We start from the raw sequence: 19,007 nt of genomic DNA, 5'->3' as shown, positions 1-19,007 counted from the left end.
TTTAGAATATTTTCATCACTTCCAAAAGAAACCTCAGACTCTTAGGCTATCAGATCCCTATTTCCCCATACCACCAGCCCTGAGAAATGACTAATCCACTTTTTGTCTATGAATTTGCCTATTATTTTCATGCCTTGAATCGAAAAAGCAAGGGAGTTCCAGAAAAACATCGATTTCTGCTTTATTGACTATGCTAAGCCTTTTACTGTGTGGATCACAATAAACTGTGGAAGATTCTGAAAGAGATGGGAATACCAGACCACCTGACCTGCCTCTTGAGAAACCTGTATGCAGGTCAGGAAGCAACAGTTAAAACTGGACATGGAACAACAGGCTAGTTCCAAATAGGAAAAGGAGTACGTCAAGGATATACATTGTCACCCTACTTATTTAACTTATATGCAGAGTACATCATGCGAAACGCTGGACTGGAAGAAGCACAAGCTGGAATCAAGATTGCCGGGAGAAATATCAATAACCTCAGATATGCAGATGACACCACCCTTATGGCAGAAAGTGAAGAAGAACTAAAGAGCCTCTTGATGAAAGTGAAAGAGGAGAGTGAAAAAGTTGGCTTAAAGCTCAACATTCAGAAAACTAAGATCATGGCATCTGGTCCCATCAGCATGGCAAATAGATGGGGAAACAGTAGAAACAGTGGCTGACTTTATTTTTGGGGGCTCCAAAATCACTACAGATGGTGATTGCAGCCATGAAATTGAAAGATGCTTGCTCCTTGGAAGGAAAGTTATGACCAACCTAGATAGTGTATTGAAAAGCAGAGACATTACTTTGTCAACAAAGGTCTGTCTAGTTAAGGCTATGGTTTTTCCAGTGGTCATGTATGGATGTGACAGTTGGACTGTGAAGAAAGCTGAGCACCGAAGAATTGACGCTTTTGAACTTTGGTGTTGGAGAAGACTCTTGAGAGTCCTTTGGACTGCAAGGAGATTCAACCAGTCCATCCTAAAGGAGATCAGTCCTGGGTGTTCACTGGTAGGACTAATGTTGAAGCTAAAACTCCAATACTTTGGCCACCTGATGTGAAGAGCTAACTCATTTGAAAAGACCCTGATGCTGGGAAAGATTGAGGGCAGGAGGAGAAGGGGACAACAGAAGATGAGATGGTTGGACCGCATCACTGACTCAACGGACATGAGTTTGAGCAGGCTTCGGGAGGTGGTGATGGACAGGGAATCCTGGTGTGCCACAGTCCGTGGGGTCGCAAAGAATCAGACAAGACTTAGCAACTGAACAACAATGACAACGACAAATAAATCGAAGGAACACCAACTTATGAACAGCATGGCAAGATATTCACCTCTAAGTATATGAGTAAGGAGTACAAAAGCCATCTCATAAGCCATTTTGGAAAGATTTAGTTGAATCCCAAATCTTATTTTTACTCTGGACTAGAAGGCAAGATGCAAGCATTTGTTCTCTTCTCCATACATGGAATACTTAAATGGTACCTGACTTATTAGTCCTCTAACATTGTGGAGGGTTAGCCTCCGACACCATATTAATGTAAGGCATTTCAAGGGGCTTTCACTAGTATTTTCAATTCTTATTGTTAATTGTCAGCTCTTATAAAGCCTATTTTGTTAAATTATATTATCCTTGAAAGATAAACATTTCATCCATATTCTACTTTATATTCTTGGATTTCAGCAAACTCTCTTTTATGTCTTTAATTCCACTCATGAAAAGTATAAATTCTTTGAAAATTAAAATAGCTCTAACATTTTTGTATTTCCTAAGAATTAATATTTCATTTTTCCACATTAACCCTTCTCTTCTTTTCTTGGAGTTGTTTTGGTATTTTTCTAATTTTGTGAATAGCAGGCTTAATCTAAACACACTTAAAATCAATACTTTACTTGTTAATAAATTACAATAGAATTAATATTCTGATGTAAACTTTGTGCTTTGGCTGTCTGCCAGTGATTCTTACATGTTTTTAATATTGGTATTGTTCTAGATAATGTGCAATTTTATTTTGGGTCAACTGCTTATCCCAATATGATAAGAGGTTTTTATCTAGCCAGCAAATGATGGCATACTATATTAAATTAAAACCTGTTATTTCTATACAGCAGAAACTAACACAATATTGTAGAACAACTATACTCTAATAAAAAAATTTTTAATCTCATCATTTCCTTTTGCTCAAAATTTTAAAGAAATGGACCATCGACCTAAATGTAATGGTTAAAACAATGAAACTCTTGGAAAAAAATAAAAAATAAATCTTCATGATCTTGGGTTAGGTAAAGCCTTCCTAGATATGACATCAAAAGCATAAGCAACAAAAGAAAACATTGATAAATTCGACTTCATCAATACCTAAAAGTTTTGTGCTTCAAAGAACACCACCAAGGAACTGAAAAGACATCCCAGAGAATGGGAGAAATATTTGCAAGTCACATATCTCATAAAGTATTTGTACCCAGAATATATAAAGAACTCTCCCAGCTCAAAAAGGCAACCCAATTTTCAAAACAGGCAAAGGATCTGAATAAACTTTTTCCCAAAGAATGTATACAAAGGTCTTCAAGTGCCAATAAACACATGAAAAAACACTCAATATTGGTCATCAAGGAAATGCAAATCCAAACAACAGTGAGATTCCACTTCAACCACACTAGAGTGACTATAATAAAAAAGACAGATAAAAACAAGTGCTTGTGGGGAAATTGGAAACCTCACACATTGATGGGGGGAACCCTCATAAATGATGTAGCTGGTTTGAAAAACAATTTGGCAATTCTTTGAAATGTTTATCATATTGCCATATGACTAGATATCCCATTCCTAGGTATATGCCCAAGAGAAATAAAAACATATTCACACAAATCTTGTACATAAACGCTCATAGCAACATAATTCATAAAAGCCCCAAACTGAAAGCAACCCAAATGTCCACCAACTGATGAATGGATAAATAAAATATGATCTATCCATACAATAGACTATTATTCAGTAATAAAAAGGAATACTGACACAGTACAGCATAGATGAACCCTGAAAATATTATGCTAAGTGAAAGAAGCCAGTCACAAAAGACCTTGTATTATATGGTTCTATGTCTATAAAATGTCCTGAATAGGGAAATCTATAGAGATAGAAAGTGGATTAGTGGTTGCCTATGGCTGAGGGCAAGTGAGGGAAGTGATTGCTAATGGGTATGGAGTTCGGGGAGAGGGTAATGAAAATGTCTACAAGTGAGGGAAGTGATGATCTTGCAACTCTATGAATGTACTAAAAACATCACACTGTATACTTTAAATTGTATGGTATATAGATTCACACACACACATCATTAGGATATAAGGATGAGGGACATTATGATAAGTCCTCTCATTTATTTTCTGTTTAAAAAAAAAAAACAAACATTTAGGAACTTTCCTGGTGGTCCAGAGATTAAGACTTCACCTTCCAATGCGGGGGATGCAAGTTCCATCCCTGGTCAGAGAGTTAAGATCCCACTTGTCTTGGGGCAAAAAAAAACAAACAAACATAAAATAGGAGCAATATTGTAACAAATTCAAAAGACTTTAAAAATGATCCACATAAGGAAAATTAAAATTAAAAAACAAACATCTGAAAAAAGCCAGTAATTCAACCATTAATGATTACAAGGTCTTGTAACACCTCGCACACACCAACCTGGACCCACCGGTGTTTCAAGACTCCATGAATGAGAACTGCTGCTTTACACCTTGATTTATTATGCGTAACATCCTTCAGTTCTATACCGTGTTCATGGATTGGAAGAATCAATATTGTCAAAATGGCTATTCTACCCAAAGCAATCTATAGATTCAATGCAATCCCTATCAAGCTACCAATGGTATTTTTCACAGAACTAGACCAAAGAATTTCACAATTTGCATGGAAATACAAAAAACTCGAATTAGCCAAAGTAAATCTGAGAAAGAAGAATGAACTGGAGGAATCAACCTGCCTGACTTCAGACTCTACTACAAAGCCACAGTCATCAAGACAGTGTGGTACTGGCACAAAGACAGAAATATAGACAATGGAAACAGAATAGAAAGCCCAGAGATAAATCCACGAACCTATGGACACCTTATCTTCAACAAAGGAGGCAAGGATATCACAATGGAAAAAAGACAACCTCTTTAACAAGTGGTGCTGGGAAAACTGGTCAACCACTTGTAAAAGAATGAAACTAGAACACTTTCTAACACCATACACAAAAATAAACTCAAAATGGACTAAAGATCTAAATGTAAAAGAAACTATAAACTCCTAGAGGAGAACATAGGCAAAAACTCTCCGACATGAATCATCAGCAGGATCCTCTATGACCCCCCCAAATATGGAAATAAAAGCAAAACTAAAACAAATGGGATCTAATGAAACTTAAAAGCTTTTGCACTACAAAGGAAACTATAAGTAAGGTGAAAAGACAGCCGTCAGATTGGGAGAAAATAATAGCAAATGAAGAAACAGACAAAGGATTAATCTCAAAAATATACAAGCAACTCCTGCAGCTCAATTCCAGAAAAATAAATTACCCAATCAAAAAATGGGCCAAAGAACTAAACAGACATTTCTCCAAAGAAGACATACAGATGGCTAACAAACACATGAAAAGATGCTCAACATCACTCATTATCAGAGAAATGCAAATCAAAACCACAATGAGGTACCATTACACGCCAGTCAGGATGGCTGCTATCCAAAAGTCTACAAGCAATAAATGCTGGAGAGGGTGTGGAGAAAAGGGAACCCTCTTAACTGTTGGTGGGAATGCAAACTAGTACAGCCCTATGGAAACAGTGTGGAGATTTCTTCAAAAACTGGAAATAGAACTGCCATATGACCCAGCAATCCACTTCTGGGCATACACACTGAGGAAACCAGATCTGAAAGAGACACGTGCACCCCAATGTTCATCGCAGCACTGTTATAATAGCCAGGACATGGAAGCAACCTAGATGCCATCAGAGAGCAATGGGATAAGGAAGCTGTGGTACTATACACCATGGAATATTACTCAGCCGTTAAAAAGAATTCATTTGAATCAGTCCTAATGAGATGGATGAAACTGGAGCCCCTTATACAGAGTGAAGTAAGCCAGAAAGATAAAGAACATTACAGCATACTAACACATATATATGGAATTTAGAAAGATGGTAACGATAACCCTATATGCAAAACAGAAAAAGAGACACAGAAATACAGAACAGACTTTTGAACTCTGTGGGAGAAGGTGAGGGTGGGATGTTTCAAAAGAACAGCATGTATACTATCTATGGTGAAACAGATCACCAGCCCAGGTGGGATGCATGAGACAAGTGCTCGGGCCTGGTGCACTGGGGAGACCCAGAGGAATCGGGTGGAGAGGGAGGTGGGAGGGGGGATCGGGATGGGGAATAAGTGTAAATCTATGGCTGATTCATATCAATGTATGACAAAACCCACTGAAATGTTGTGAAGTAATTAGCCTCCAACTAATAAAACATTAAAAAAAAAATAATAACTAAAAAAAAAAAAAAAATCCTTCAGTTCTCTCTTCTCTTCATCTAGATGGCTTTAATTCACTGCTTTCCGGGGCTGCTCCAGAATTGCTCTCCAGGAGTATTTTAGGGGCAGCAGTCTGGTTTAGAAGGAGCAACACCAGGGATTTGTCTTGAAGCCGCATATGCACAGCAAGCCCACTTTTTCACTTAAAATTTAGAGGCTGATAAGATTGGTACACCCAGAGTACTGCTTTTGGGTGGTCCCCTCCTCTGCTTCAATAGGGACCACATAGAAATGGGCCTGTATTCTTAAAACCTGCTTCATAGTTTCAAGGCTCACTTGTGCTTCCAACAAGCAATTATTCTGCAATGATATTCTGCCTTTCTAAATATAGCATATGGAAATGGACCTCCCCTTTTTAGCAGTGTCTGCCAACAAGACTTCTTTCCTGGTGCTAAAAATACATGCAGATGATTTTAACGGTGCCACTTTCAGATTCTCCTTTCACTGTGTCTGTTCCTTCCCATGTGTTGTCATTTTTCTATTTGAAAATCATGACCATGAGACCTTGAACATTTACGGGTTATACAAACAGCTTCCGTTGGTATATTTTTAATAATCACCACTCTTATTATTACCAGATGTTGAAATCCCAAGTGATAGCAGAGTGACAGACTTTAACAATATGATTATTTGGGCAAGAGACATGTGATATTTTTGTTTTCTGAGAGAGCAGGTGTTTTGCTTGAATTTGTATCCATTTTCCCCCTCATTTGGCTGAGATGTCTTAGACAAATTCTTTAATATCACTGATCCTTTGTGTCTTCATTAGTGTGTGTTTGACTGTGTGTGTGTGTTCGTGTGTGCTCAGTCGTGTCTGACTTTTTGCAACTCCATGGACTGTAGCCTACCAGGTTCCTCTGTGCATGGGATTTCCCAGGTAAGAATACTGGAGTGGGTTGCCATTTCCTGCTCCAGGAGAGCTTCCTGATTCAGGGATCGAGCCAGCATCTCTTTCATTTCCTGCATTGGCAGGCAGATTCTTTACCACTGTGCCACCTGGGAAGCCTGTCTTCATTAGTAGAGTGCTGCTAATGCCTTAAAGGATTTTAATAAGAAACATGTGGGATTTTATGTTATCTATTATTAGATTTTGAATTAGATATTAGTTATCTATTGCTGTACAATGAATCCCCACCCCACACCCTGCCAAATTTAGCAGCTTGAAACAATTTTATTGTCTTATACAGTTTCCAAGGGTTAGAAATCCTGGAGCAGTTTAGCTAAGTGGTTCTGGTACAGAATCTCTCACAAGATAGCACTCAAATTATTGGCCAGGGATGCATTCTCTGTCAATTGCATGAGTTTGGAGGATTTGCCTCCAAGTTCACTCATATGGTTATTGGCAGGAGGCTTCCATTTATTACCATGGGAACCTATCCACATGGCTTCTCCCAAAGTCAGTGGTCAGAGGATAAGATAGAGATAGATAGAGTGTATGCCAAGACACACACTACACTCTTACAACCTAAATTCGATGGTGACATACCATCACGACTGCCATATTCTGATCACACTAACCAACCCGGATACAATGTGGGAGAGGACAGCACCAGGGTGAAAAGAACAGGAGGCAGGCATCATTGCAGACCATCATGGAGGCTGGGTACCACCTATGGATGGAGCACCCAGCAGGCACACCTGGACACTAGCAATTCAACAGCCATTTATTGAGCCCTTCTAGGCCCAAGAGGTATAACATAGACATTGTCCTTGCCCCAAGGACTCTCATTGTAGAGGCTCATAGTAAGTGCTCAAGAAATATATTTTTCCCTCAAGAGAAAGAAAGAAACAAAAACTCCATGAAAGGAGATCTTGATAGTCAGAGGTACAGCCACTATCCAAGTAATGCCCTCTAGAGAAAACCCCCGCTAAATGTAACTATTATGAGTTGGAGGACTCCACGATTTTCAGTTTAGTGTCTGAGAATTTACGTTAAGGATCTGAGCAGAAGTAAAGACAATCATTATAACTGTCTCTGAGAAAAAGGTGTACTAGGCAAATTGATGGTGTCCACAGTCCAGCAAACATAGTTATTTTCCAAAACAATTATTTGGCAAACTAATAAGTAAGGTTCTAAAACTCTGGGCTCCTTATCTCTATGTGAAAGCAACTAAGGTGTAAGCTCTCTTTGGCAATGATTCATCCACTGTCAATTTTGTTGATGTTTAATCTAATGTACATATAGATACTGTATGTACTATATAATAAGGTGACCTTGAGTGTAACATCTTCTTCTGTTAATAGAAGGCACTCTGACCTCCCAGTTTATCCTAATTAGTGAGATGTGACTCTCCTGATATTTTACCTGTGCTAAAATATTTATATTTCAGGCTCTTAGAGGAGACATGTATGATTCATAGGATTAATGGCAAAGGAATTTACCTCCATTATCAAATTAGCCTTGCATCTCACCAGCCTTCACAAGGCTAAAGTGAAGCTTGAGATTTATACATAAATATTGAAGTCTGATTCCAAGTTTAATAAAACATGCATACCTTTCCAATAAACCCATGGAAAGAAATGGACACTGGAACTTTTGCTGATGTAGAAGAGCCCACAAGTGTCTGAGAAACACCAACTAAAGTCCCATTGGATGGCTGTCATTCCCTCTAATGCCCTTGACCAGGCTTTTCAGGTCACCAAAAATTCTGTGGTTCAGTAGCTCTTTGCTGAGCCTGCTGTCTTCTGCCAGGCCTGTGGAGGATGCAGGAGAGGAGACTGATACCATCTCTGAGCTCATAGATTTAATGAAAAACACTTGTCCCAGAGTCTCCTCCTCCATGAGAAATGGAAGGGATTATAGTTGTCTTATTCACAGCTGTATTTTCAGTGTTTAAAAAGGGAGTTTCAGGCAATTCCCATTAGGGAATCCCTAGCATACCCATAAGAACTAAAGCATCATGTGGCCCCCAGGAGTCTCTGCACTTAACCACACACACCATGAAACTGCAATGAGAACTTTGGGGCCGAGCAGGGGCCACACCCTCCAAAGTCCCCACATCTTGGATTCATTCCTGTCTCCCTACGTAGCTGCCACGTGCCTGATGTTGGTGCACCCTTCTCATTGCCAAGACTGTACTCCAGTGGTTCCCAATCTTCAGCCAAAGAAAGAATATTTGACCTTTTGCAGTCAAATGAGAAAAATAAAAATAGTGTAATTAGTTTTTCACAAAGCTCAGTGGGAAGGACTATTTATACTGAGAATAGGCCTTTCTTTATTGGTGTTAATATGTTACCTCTTTTATAAAATTATGGTAGGAGACAGTGAAATTTTTTTTTAAAATAAAAAGACAACAGTATTTTATTTTGGGCACTTACTCAGTATTTCACAGATCCTCAACAAGTTTTGAGGTAGGTTAATATTAGTATTTATTTTACAAACTAAAACTCAGGCAGAGGTTACATCCCTTGTTGCAAACCATAACAGGAGTCCTACCATAACCAAGAATAACATGGTTTTTCAGGTTAATCTGATGTGTGTGAATTTAACAGTAATAGCTTGCAAATAGTCATTAAAAACAAAACAAAACCCAAACCCCACTACATATTACAGAAATTCTACTTTGGGTATTTTTTAACTCTTAAGTCAATCCTACAATGATTATACATGCTTTTGAATAACCTACTTACTCTCATTACAAATATATTTCTGCTGGATCATCAAAAAAGCAAGAGAGTTGCAGAAAAACATCTATTTCTGCTTTATTGACTATGCTAAAGCCTTTTACTGTGTGGATCACAATAAACTGTGGCAGATTCTGAAAGAGATGGGAATACCAGACCACCTGACCTGTCTCTTGAGAAGCTTGTATGCAGGTCAGGAAGCAACAGTTAAAACTGGACATGGAACAACAGGCTAGTTCCAAATAGGAAAAGGAGTACGTCAAGACTATATATTGTCACCCTACTTATTTAACTTATATGCAGAGTACATCATGAGAAACGCTGGACTGGAAGAAGCACAAGCTGGAATCAAGAATGCCGGGAGAAATATCAATAACCTCAGATATGCAGATGACACCACCCTTATGGCAGAAAGTGAAGAAGAACTAAAGAGCCTCTTGATGAAAGTGAAAGAGGAGAGTGAAAAAGTTGGCTTAAAGCTCAACATTCAGAAAACTAAGATCATGGCATCTGGTCCCATCAGCATGGCAAATAGATGGGGAAACAGTGGAAACAGTGGCTGACTTTATTTTTGGGGGCTCCAAAATCACTGCAGATGGTGACTGCAGCCATGAGATTAAAAGACGCTTACTTCTTGGAAGGAAAGTTATGACCAACCTAGACAGCATATTAAAAAGCAGAGACATTACTTTGTCAACAAAGGTCTGTCTAGTTAAGGCTATGGTTTTTCCAGTAGTCATGTATGGATGTGAGAGTTAGACTATAAAGAAAGCTGAGCGCCAAAGAATTGATGCTTTTGAACTTTGGTGTTGGAGAAGACTCTTGAGAGTCCCTTGGACTGCAAGGAGATACAACCAGTCCATCCTAAAGGAGATCAGTCCTGGGTGTTCATTGGAAGGACTGATGTTGAAGTTGAAACTCCAATACTTTGGCCACCGGATGTGAAGAGCTGACTCATTTGAAAAGACCCTGATGCTGGGAAAAACTGAGGGCAGAAGGAGACGGGGACAACAGAGGACGAGATGGTTGGATGGCATCACCGACTCAATGGACATGAGTTTAGGTAAACTCCGGGAGTTGGTGATAGACAGGGAGGCCTGGCGTGCTGTGGTTCATGGGGTCGCAAAGAGTCGGACACAACTGAGTGACTGAACTAAACTGAATCCTTATCATTGAAGAAGGAAATGGCAGCCCACTCCAGTACTCTTTTTTTTTTTTTATTAGTTGGAGGCTAATTACTTTACCATATTGCAGTGGTTTTTGCCGTACATTGGCATGAATCTGCCATGGATTTACATGTGTTCCCCATCCCGATCCCCCCTTCCGCCTCCCTCCCCATCTCATCCCTCTGGGTCTTCCCAGTGCACTAGCCCCGAGCACTTGTCTCATGCATCCAACCTGAGCTGGTGATCTGTTTCACCCTTGATAGTATACTTGTTTCAATGCTGTTCTCTCAGAACATTCCACCCTCGCCTTCTCCCACAGAGTCCCAAAGTCTGTTCTGTACATCTGTGTCTCTTTTTCTGTTTTGCATATAGGGTTATCATTACCATCTTTCTAAATTCCATATATATGCGTTAGTATACTGTATTGGTCTTTATCTTTCTGGCTTACTTCACTCTGTATAATGGGCTCCAGTTTCATCCATCTCATTAGAACTGATTCAAATGAACTCATTTTAATGGCTGAGTGATATTCCATTGTGTATATGTACCATAGCTTCCTTATCCATTCGTCTGCTCATGGGCATCTAGGTTGCTTCCATGTCCTGGCAATTATAACCAGTGCTGCGATGAACACTGGGGTACACGTGTCTCTTTCAGATCTAGTTTCCTCGGTGTGTATGCTCAGGCCACTCCAGTATTCTTGCCTGGAAAATCCTATGGACAGAGGAGCCTGGTGGGCTACAGTCCAAGGGGTCGCAAGAGTCGTACATGACTTAGCAACTAAACCACCACCAATCCTTATAGTAACAAATTAGCACATTATTGCTTTTGTTGTTTTCTGCTTTTGGGGTAGGTGGAGCAGGAAGATAATCAGCAAGCTTTCCTCAGAGTGCTAGGCAGCCTTTAGGTGCAGGCGCTATGCTCAATGCACCATCTATGGTGGTTTGGGGTCAAAGGAAAGCAGGTATCTAATGAAGCCAAGATCCAGAAAAGATGCCTGGCTCCAAAAGAGGTGGAGGCCTTGCACAAGTCAAAGAAGAAAAAAGCACTATCATCTCAGGCTACTGATCCCTAGAGTCATGCTACAGCATAACAGCATATGGGAAGAGTTCTTAAAAGACCAGTAAATTTGTCCCAGCAGTCTGTTAATTAAAGTTCTTACTAACTAGGCAAACCACACATACAATTAAATTTACATTTTATTAAAATGACATCTTTAGAAGCAAAATATCTAAATATGTATTATCTGTTCCACCTATCATGTAAATTGCTCTAATTGTCACAAGTCTAATTCACTTAGCTCATTATAATCACTTAAAATCCAGCTCATCCTGGGTAGATTCCTGGGCCAGTCTTCTCATGTTTTATTATAAATTTCCTTTTATTTAAACAAGTGTCAGTTAGTAATAGCACAGGATTCAGTTCAGTTCAGTTCAGTTCAGTCGCTCAGTTGTGTCCGACTCTTTGCAACCCCATAAACCGCAGCACGCCAGGCCTCCCTGTCCATCGCCATCTCCCGGAGTCCCAAACCCAAACCCATGTCCATTGAGTCGGTGATGCCATCCAACCATCTCATCCTCTGTCATCCCCTTCTCCTCCTGCCCTCAGTCTTTCCCAGCATCAGGGTCTTTTCAAATGAGTCAGCTCTTCACATCAGGTGGCCAAAGTATTGGAGTTCCAGCTTCAACATCAGTCCTTCCAATGAACACCAGGACTGATCTTCTTTAGGGTGAACTGGTTGTATCTCCTTGCAGTTCAAGGGACTCTCAAGAGTCTTCTCCAACACCAGACACACAGGATTAAGAGTGGTTAATTAACAACTGAGAAATTATAAGGAAAGTGTCATTATTGGGTTAGAAAATACAGCATTCAGCAGAGCAAATTTCAAGAGTAAAGATATAGACACTTATGTTTCTGAACAGGCTGAATGGCACAGCTCAACACAATGTGAGTCAAAGAAGCAAGAAAAAAAGAAGGGAGGGGGCCACAAGAGGCAAAATATTTTATTCTAGTATCACCCAAATTGACTGTGGAAGTAAAAAGTTTCTACATTAAAAAAGTTAATATAAATTATATGAATAGTAATTTTGATAAAAGTCAAAATGAAATGTTCTGCATAGGACAAAAGATATGCCTAAGCAACACATCATATTTGCACAAGGCCACTGAATGTAATGGGTACTAGTAACAAATGAAGAAGCTTAAGTCTATGGCAGACTGAGCAAAGACTTCAGTTTGGTATTCTATAAACCCAAGACTATAAACTACTCTTACTATACAAAAGCTCTAATGACATACAGAGTCTTTTGTAGGGACACTTGTGCTTTTGGTTGGCACATCATCTACTCTTTAATATGTGAAAGTAATAGAGAAAGTTGTGAGAATTTGTGCAAAATTGTTGTATTTGCAAAAATGGCACAAAAGTGAATTCAACAGTTGATGCACATGCACACTTCGTTCACATCTTCAGCGACAAAAGCTATTCTGAACACTATAGAACTGAATAAGAATACTAGCTTCAACAACAGCTGCTAAGCAATAGAGTCACGTAAGTTACACCAGAATAGGCAAATATTGCCCAAGTAAAATTCTGTTGTTAAAGCTGAAACATATTTAAGGCCATTCAAGTTCAAGCATAGGATACAAATCTTTTGGAGCCCCATCTATTTGTGTTTGAAACATGTGAACTTTCTTCTAACTGTGGTCTTAAATCTGTTTTACAAAACCCAAAATGAAAATCCAGAAGAAATTAACAGTAGAGGTTATATGAAATAAGAGTAATATACAAAGCTATAATTAAAATATATTAAAGAAAGTCAACATTAAAACTGCGAAACTTGTTACTTGTGTCTAGCCCTACACTAGGAGTTAGGTAATATATACAATTATTTTTAAGTAGATTACTTTATGTTGCTCTAACATGTTCTTTTCATCAGTGCACTGTTAAACTAATCAAAAACTCTACACATGTATATTCTCTTACAATAGCAACACATGCTACCGCTACCTGCAAAGCCATCACTCTCAAATGACTTAATGAGTAAAAGGAAATAAAAAGCAGAGGAGGAACATATTAAGGAGAAATAACGGGGCTTAGAAGATTCATGCGGTTCAGCTCTTTTTAATCAGCCAGCCAGTTTGCTAGCAAAAAGAGATGGTTTCCATTGAGGAAGGTCCTGTGGAGTGGGATGTAGTCACCAGTGAACTCTGTCTTATCCTGGGTTGCAGTAGGAAGTTGCTTGTTCTTTATTTTTGCTTTAGCCATGTTGTAATCCCCAGAGTCAAAATATTTTTACCCTTTATGCAGTCATTTACTTAAAAAATCTGAACCTCTAGGATTTTGTCTCAGATGAGGATACCTTGCTTTAACTTGTGCTTCTTCAGCTTTCTCTGTGCCATTTTTGCAAATACAACAATTTTGCACAAATTCTCAGACTAATCACTTTGTCTTCCATTTCCTTCTGCTCCTCTGCAGAGGCTGCCTGGGGGACTTCTGCGGACATACTGCTCCCTCTATGGACAAGAAGCTGAGAAGAGAAGTGCCCGAGACAGTGGAATTTTTTAATGTGCCACCTGGCATCATGGAATAGTGGCAGTCTTGTGTGATGTCCCTACTGGTTTTTCCTTGGTTCTTGAATTCCAAATGTTTGAGAACCACTGTCATACAAGAACCAGTTCAATCCCCACCTCACCCTTGGGGTCTTCCCTGTCCTTTAGGGCTCCCACTTTTCCTTTCTTTTAAAAAATATCAGTTAGGATATTTTCCCTGTAAAGTCATATGTATATAGGTGCAGGACAATGGGTAAATGTAAAAACTCACAAAGAAGAACATAGTAATCCTCTGTAGTCTCACTTCTTAAGTGAAAATAAATATTGCCTAAGAGATGCCCTTCTATTCTGCTTTCTGAGTTTATCATTTAGCTTTTTAACATTTTGTATAAGTTGTATGGTAATTTCATAATATCCTATCCTCCTCTTCCTATACAATTAAGTGCTGACTTGGTCTAGCTCCTGGGGTAGGCATTTACATGTATGAGCCACTTAATGTACACAACAACCTTGTAAAGTGGGTACTATTATTATTTCTTCTTTGTAACTGAGGCTTAGAGAGTTTAAGATACACACCCATTTTACAGAGCTGCTAAGTAGTGGAATCTTTCTAACCAGGAGATCCTGGCTCTGGAGCCCAGACTCCAAAATAGTCTGATCCAGTACACTTCCATCATATGGATTTACCAGTTTACTTAACCATTCTTTTATTTTTGCTCCTTTTCCTTTTTTCCTCCAAGTTTCTGGTATTATAAATAAAGCTGCCATGTATAACCTCATGATTAATTATTTGTGTACATTATCCATAAGTATTTCTATAGAATAATTTCTGGCAGAGGATTTGCTTGATCAAGGGGATTACAGTTTTAAGGCTTTGACAAAATTCACCAACCTGCATCTCAGATTGTTGTGTCTTTTCAGAATGTTGTATCCTTGATGCTCCATCCAACAAGCTAAGCAACAAAGAGCCAGTGCAGCCAAAAATAAATAAATTAAAAAAAATACTTTTGTAATATGATGCTTTAGTTACTAATATGGTAATAATCCACAGTGATCCAAACCCTTGTATAATTCAGTCCCCATGAATACCTGTGACTTGTTTCTAATGAACAGAATATGGCAGAAGTAAAAGGATCTTGCAGGTGTAATTAAAGTCCCTAATCAATTGATTTTCAGTTAATCAAAATGGAGATTATCCTCTGTGGGCCTTACCTAATTAGGTGAGCCCTTTAAAAGGGCTTGCTGAAGTTAGGCTCAGAGCAGTAGAAACTGTTACTGACTTTTAAGAAGTAAATCATCATGAAATGAAGCTGCAAGTAAATGAATTCCATCACCAATATGGGAGTTCAGAAGTTTATCCTTCCCTACCACACCTCCCTATGAGAATGCAGTCTGGCCATCATCTAGATTTCAGCCCTGTAAGGCCCTGAGAAGAGAACCCAGGTAAGCCATGCCCAGACTTCTGAGTTACAGAAACTCTTAAATAATAAATGGGTGTTGTCTTAAGCCACTGAGTTGTATGCTAATATAACTAACAAGACTGCAAATTTTCCATGTGTTATTAACCATGGTTTTTTCTTCTTTCCAGCTCATGTTTCTGCATTCATCATTTTCTTATTTGGGTTGTTAATACTTTTTGTTTTAAAGATATCAACCCCTTTGTCTGTCATAAATAATCAACAGCCATTGCATTTTCATGTGGTCAGATCCATTGGTCTTTCCTTTTGTGGTGCCACTTGGAAAGTCCATCCTCATCCCAAAGTGACAGCATGAGTCACATACATTTTGTCTAGTACTTTTGTGGTTTCATCATTACATTTAAATCTCTAATCCATCTGAAGAGGTTTTTGGTAAACAGTGGTACAGAAAAGCCCAACTTTCACTGCTTTCAAATATACAAATGATATCTGCTGAATAATCATTTGCTTTTCAACTGAATTTATATCAGATCAAAAGTCTAAATTTGGCCTTTTCCATGTGTTACATTAGGTCTATCCTGTTCTACTTTAGTATCAAACTGTTTTCATTATTAGAACTCTATGATGCATTTGAGTATAGTAGAAAAAAAATCACCCCTCATTTCTCTTCTTTCATAGACTTTCCTCATGATTCTCAAACATTTCTTCTTTCATTTTGTCTTTGGGATTGTTTTGTCAAATTCCATTGGTAATTTAATTGTATCTGTGGCACACCGAGATACATTTATAGATTTGTACACATACAGATTATAGAATCGACTTCCCTTATTTCCATACCAGAATATGTTTAGAACTGTGTGTCTTTTTCATAACCTCGTCAAGATAGGTTTAGTCGTGTACACTTTCCACGTGTCTTATTGGATTAATGACAGGGCTTTAAATATTTTCATTTAAGATATCCTACCTAGTATATTTTGATAACTGTTTATTTACTAAATTATAGGAAGATTTTTTTTAACTTACTTGTGCAACCATAAATCAGTAAGAGTCTGGCAAAAATCAATGAAAGCATTCTGTGAGAATCAGTTCTTAAACAATTATCAGTACCCCCTCATGGGATATATGTACCTATGCTGATTAGTCTAAACCAACAAGAAAATCCAAAATTCCTTGCAGTAATTGGTTCAGGAATGGACAAATCTAAGCTAAGTTGGGCCAGTGAAACAGAAAAGAGGTTTTCCAGGGGATTGTGATAAGAAGCTTTCTTGCTCTTTGATGAGAACCCTAGGAAGCCAGCTTCTCCCATTGGTCACAGTCAAGGAGACGCGTGTATTTTGGCAGCTGTTGTGTGACCATAAGAAGCACCCTCACAATGAAGCTGAGTCTGTGGATAGCAGAGCAGAGACACCAAAAGACTGTGCTGATGACACCTTTGAACCCCTGGATCATCTAACTTGAGATCTGCCCTGCCTCTGTGCCTGTTCTTTGAGCCAGTTCCTTTTCTGTTTGTGCCCCTTTCACCTGGGCCTTTTTTAGCCCAAAGCACCCTGCTGATATATGAGGACCGAGTGAGACAGATGAAGGACAGTTCCCAGCACACAGTGGCTGCTCAGTATATGATAGCGCCACCCGCCACCATCCCTGACCCCTAGCCCCGCCGGGCCTTACTTCCCTGTCCAGTGCAGACCTGCATCCAGCCTTCACTCCCACACTGTCTCCCTCCTCACTCACATTCGGAGCTGTCTCACCCTTAAAGTCCCTGCTCAAATTCTATCTCCTTCACAAATGCTGTTTAGCTTGTGGGGAATTCTCCTCCATGCTCAGCTTGTCTGAGCCTCATCACACACTGCCTCCCGTGGCTGCCTTTGCCTTCCTGAGTCTGGTCCATCTCCCCATTCGCCATCTATAGTGAATCCCTTCAGGGCCTGGACCACCCAGTGTACCTCAGCCTCCTGCACTGGTCTGCCTCCTGCAACCTCTTGCCCCTTGTAATGTTCAGTGAGTACTTGATGCCGAAGTTACCAGCCTTTAAATTTCTTCTCTCCCTTGTTTTTCCACAATTTGTGGGCACCGGGATTCAGCTGAATGAGATTCCTACAACAGCAAGAAGGGTGTTATTATTTTGTTCTGAAGGTCTCTACAAGTGTAAGGCATGTCTAAAGTGGCTATAAATAATTTATGCTGTCCATAACTCAAGTTGATCAAAATAGACCTCATCACAGTGATGCGGCAAAATCTGGTACAAGCTGCTTTTCTGCTGCCTCCAAACCCATTACACACTCGGCGCAGATGAAAATCTGCCTGGATTCCCTCCTGAATCGGATTAATGCCCCATCCGCAATCACATTAATCACAATCTGTCCGAGATTAGACCCTGGATAATCCCATTGGACAAGAGGTGACAACCCAGATTCTATCATCTCATTTATTATCTGTTTTTGGAATTTACTAGTAACTCTAGCCTCCGGAAGATGTTTTCTGGTGAAAGAGGATCCTCTGTAGATTCTTTTGAAAAACTGTCAGTTCATGGGGTTTGAATAGAGCCAAGCACTTGGTGTTATTGATGTCTCCTATTTTGTTTCCAGGTGATGAACAGACAACAAAATCCCCAAGTCCGTAGTCTTTGTTATGAGAAACACATACACATTTAGCTTTTTACAAACCTATGTTGGAAAGAATTAAAGACATCCTTCAAAACCTTTAAACGATCAGGACAACAACTTTCTGAAGAGACAGCTTCATGTTTGAGGATATATGATATTTTCTTTTCTGCTTGTTTTAGTATCATAAAGGTAAGCATCTATGGTTGGTAAAGGGGCTATGACTGGCCCCCAAAGTCTGAAAACCACCCCCCCACACACATTCACACATCTGTGCGGGATGGAGGACTTTTTACAATATTCCATTTCCTGCTGGCAAGTCAAACTGAACTCTGATAGCTGATGTTCCTCTTATTTGCTCTAGAAATACTGCTCAAGGGAAATGCCAGGACCAAATGAGTCAGGGCAAACCAATTCCGTGCCCACATTCTAAGACCTCTGGTGCGGGACACAGCAGAGAAAGCCAACCCCAGGAAGGATACAACCCACATAACAGGACTGTTGCCCACAATATTGGTGTCTGTATCTCAAACCAGATGTATTTTTCAATATCTTTAACAAGTAAGTTACAAATGAGAGGTATTCTTTTCCTCATTCTTCAGGACTACGAATAGAAATGCTTCCCTTTCTCCCATGGAAATGGTTGCCAGGAACTGATCACCAGCCAACTTTCCCCAAACTAGCCTGCTGCCAACCTGCTGTTTCTAGGTTTCTAGGTGGAGAGAGGAGCCGTCCATCCATAGGCTCTCTTCCTTCAACCCCTGGCCCCTTACCCCCTCCTGACTCACATCCTTATTTTCTCTTGTCTTGCTTGACGCACCTACTCTTTCCATAGCACACTACGCGCTTGCTATTTTCCATCCGAATCACTCAGGCCAGGCAACAGGATCACGGATATTCCCTTTGGCCAAGAGAATCCCTCAGACTCCTCAGTGGAATTTCGAGGCCACGCACAGTCTGACACGAGCTTCCCTTTCAGTCTTTCACTCATGCTGACTCCTCCACGAAAGTCCAGTCACACAGACCTGCCTTAGGTGGCTACAGGGTCTGTCCTGTCCCCTTTCTCTAGGGCTTTGCTCATGTCACTGTCCTGG

General features: G+C 39.6%; 1 pseudogene; it reads right to left on the bottom strand.

Annotated features, from left to right (window-relative positions):
- Window positions 1-13,471: 13,471 nt before the first annotated feature.
- On the bottom strand, window positions 13,472-13,849 carry LOC122419691 (annotated as a pseudogene).
- Window positions 13,850-19,007: the final 5,158 nt, after the last annotated feature.

The sequence above is a fragment of the Cervus canadensis genome, chromosome 17 (genome assembly GCF_019320065.1).
Source record: "Cervus canadensis isolate Bull #8, Minnesota chromosome 17, ASM1932006v1, whole genome shotgun sequence".
NCBI classification, from domain to species: Eukaryota; Metazoa; Chordata; class Mammalia; order Artiodactyla; family Cervidae; genus Cervus; species Cervus canadensis.
The sequence above is the reverse complement of the archived record's forward strand: the minus strand, read 5'-3'. Positions and strand labels throughout refer to the sequence as shown.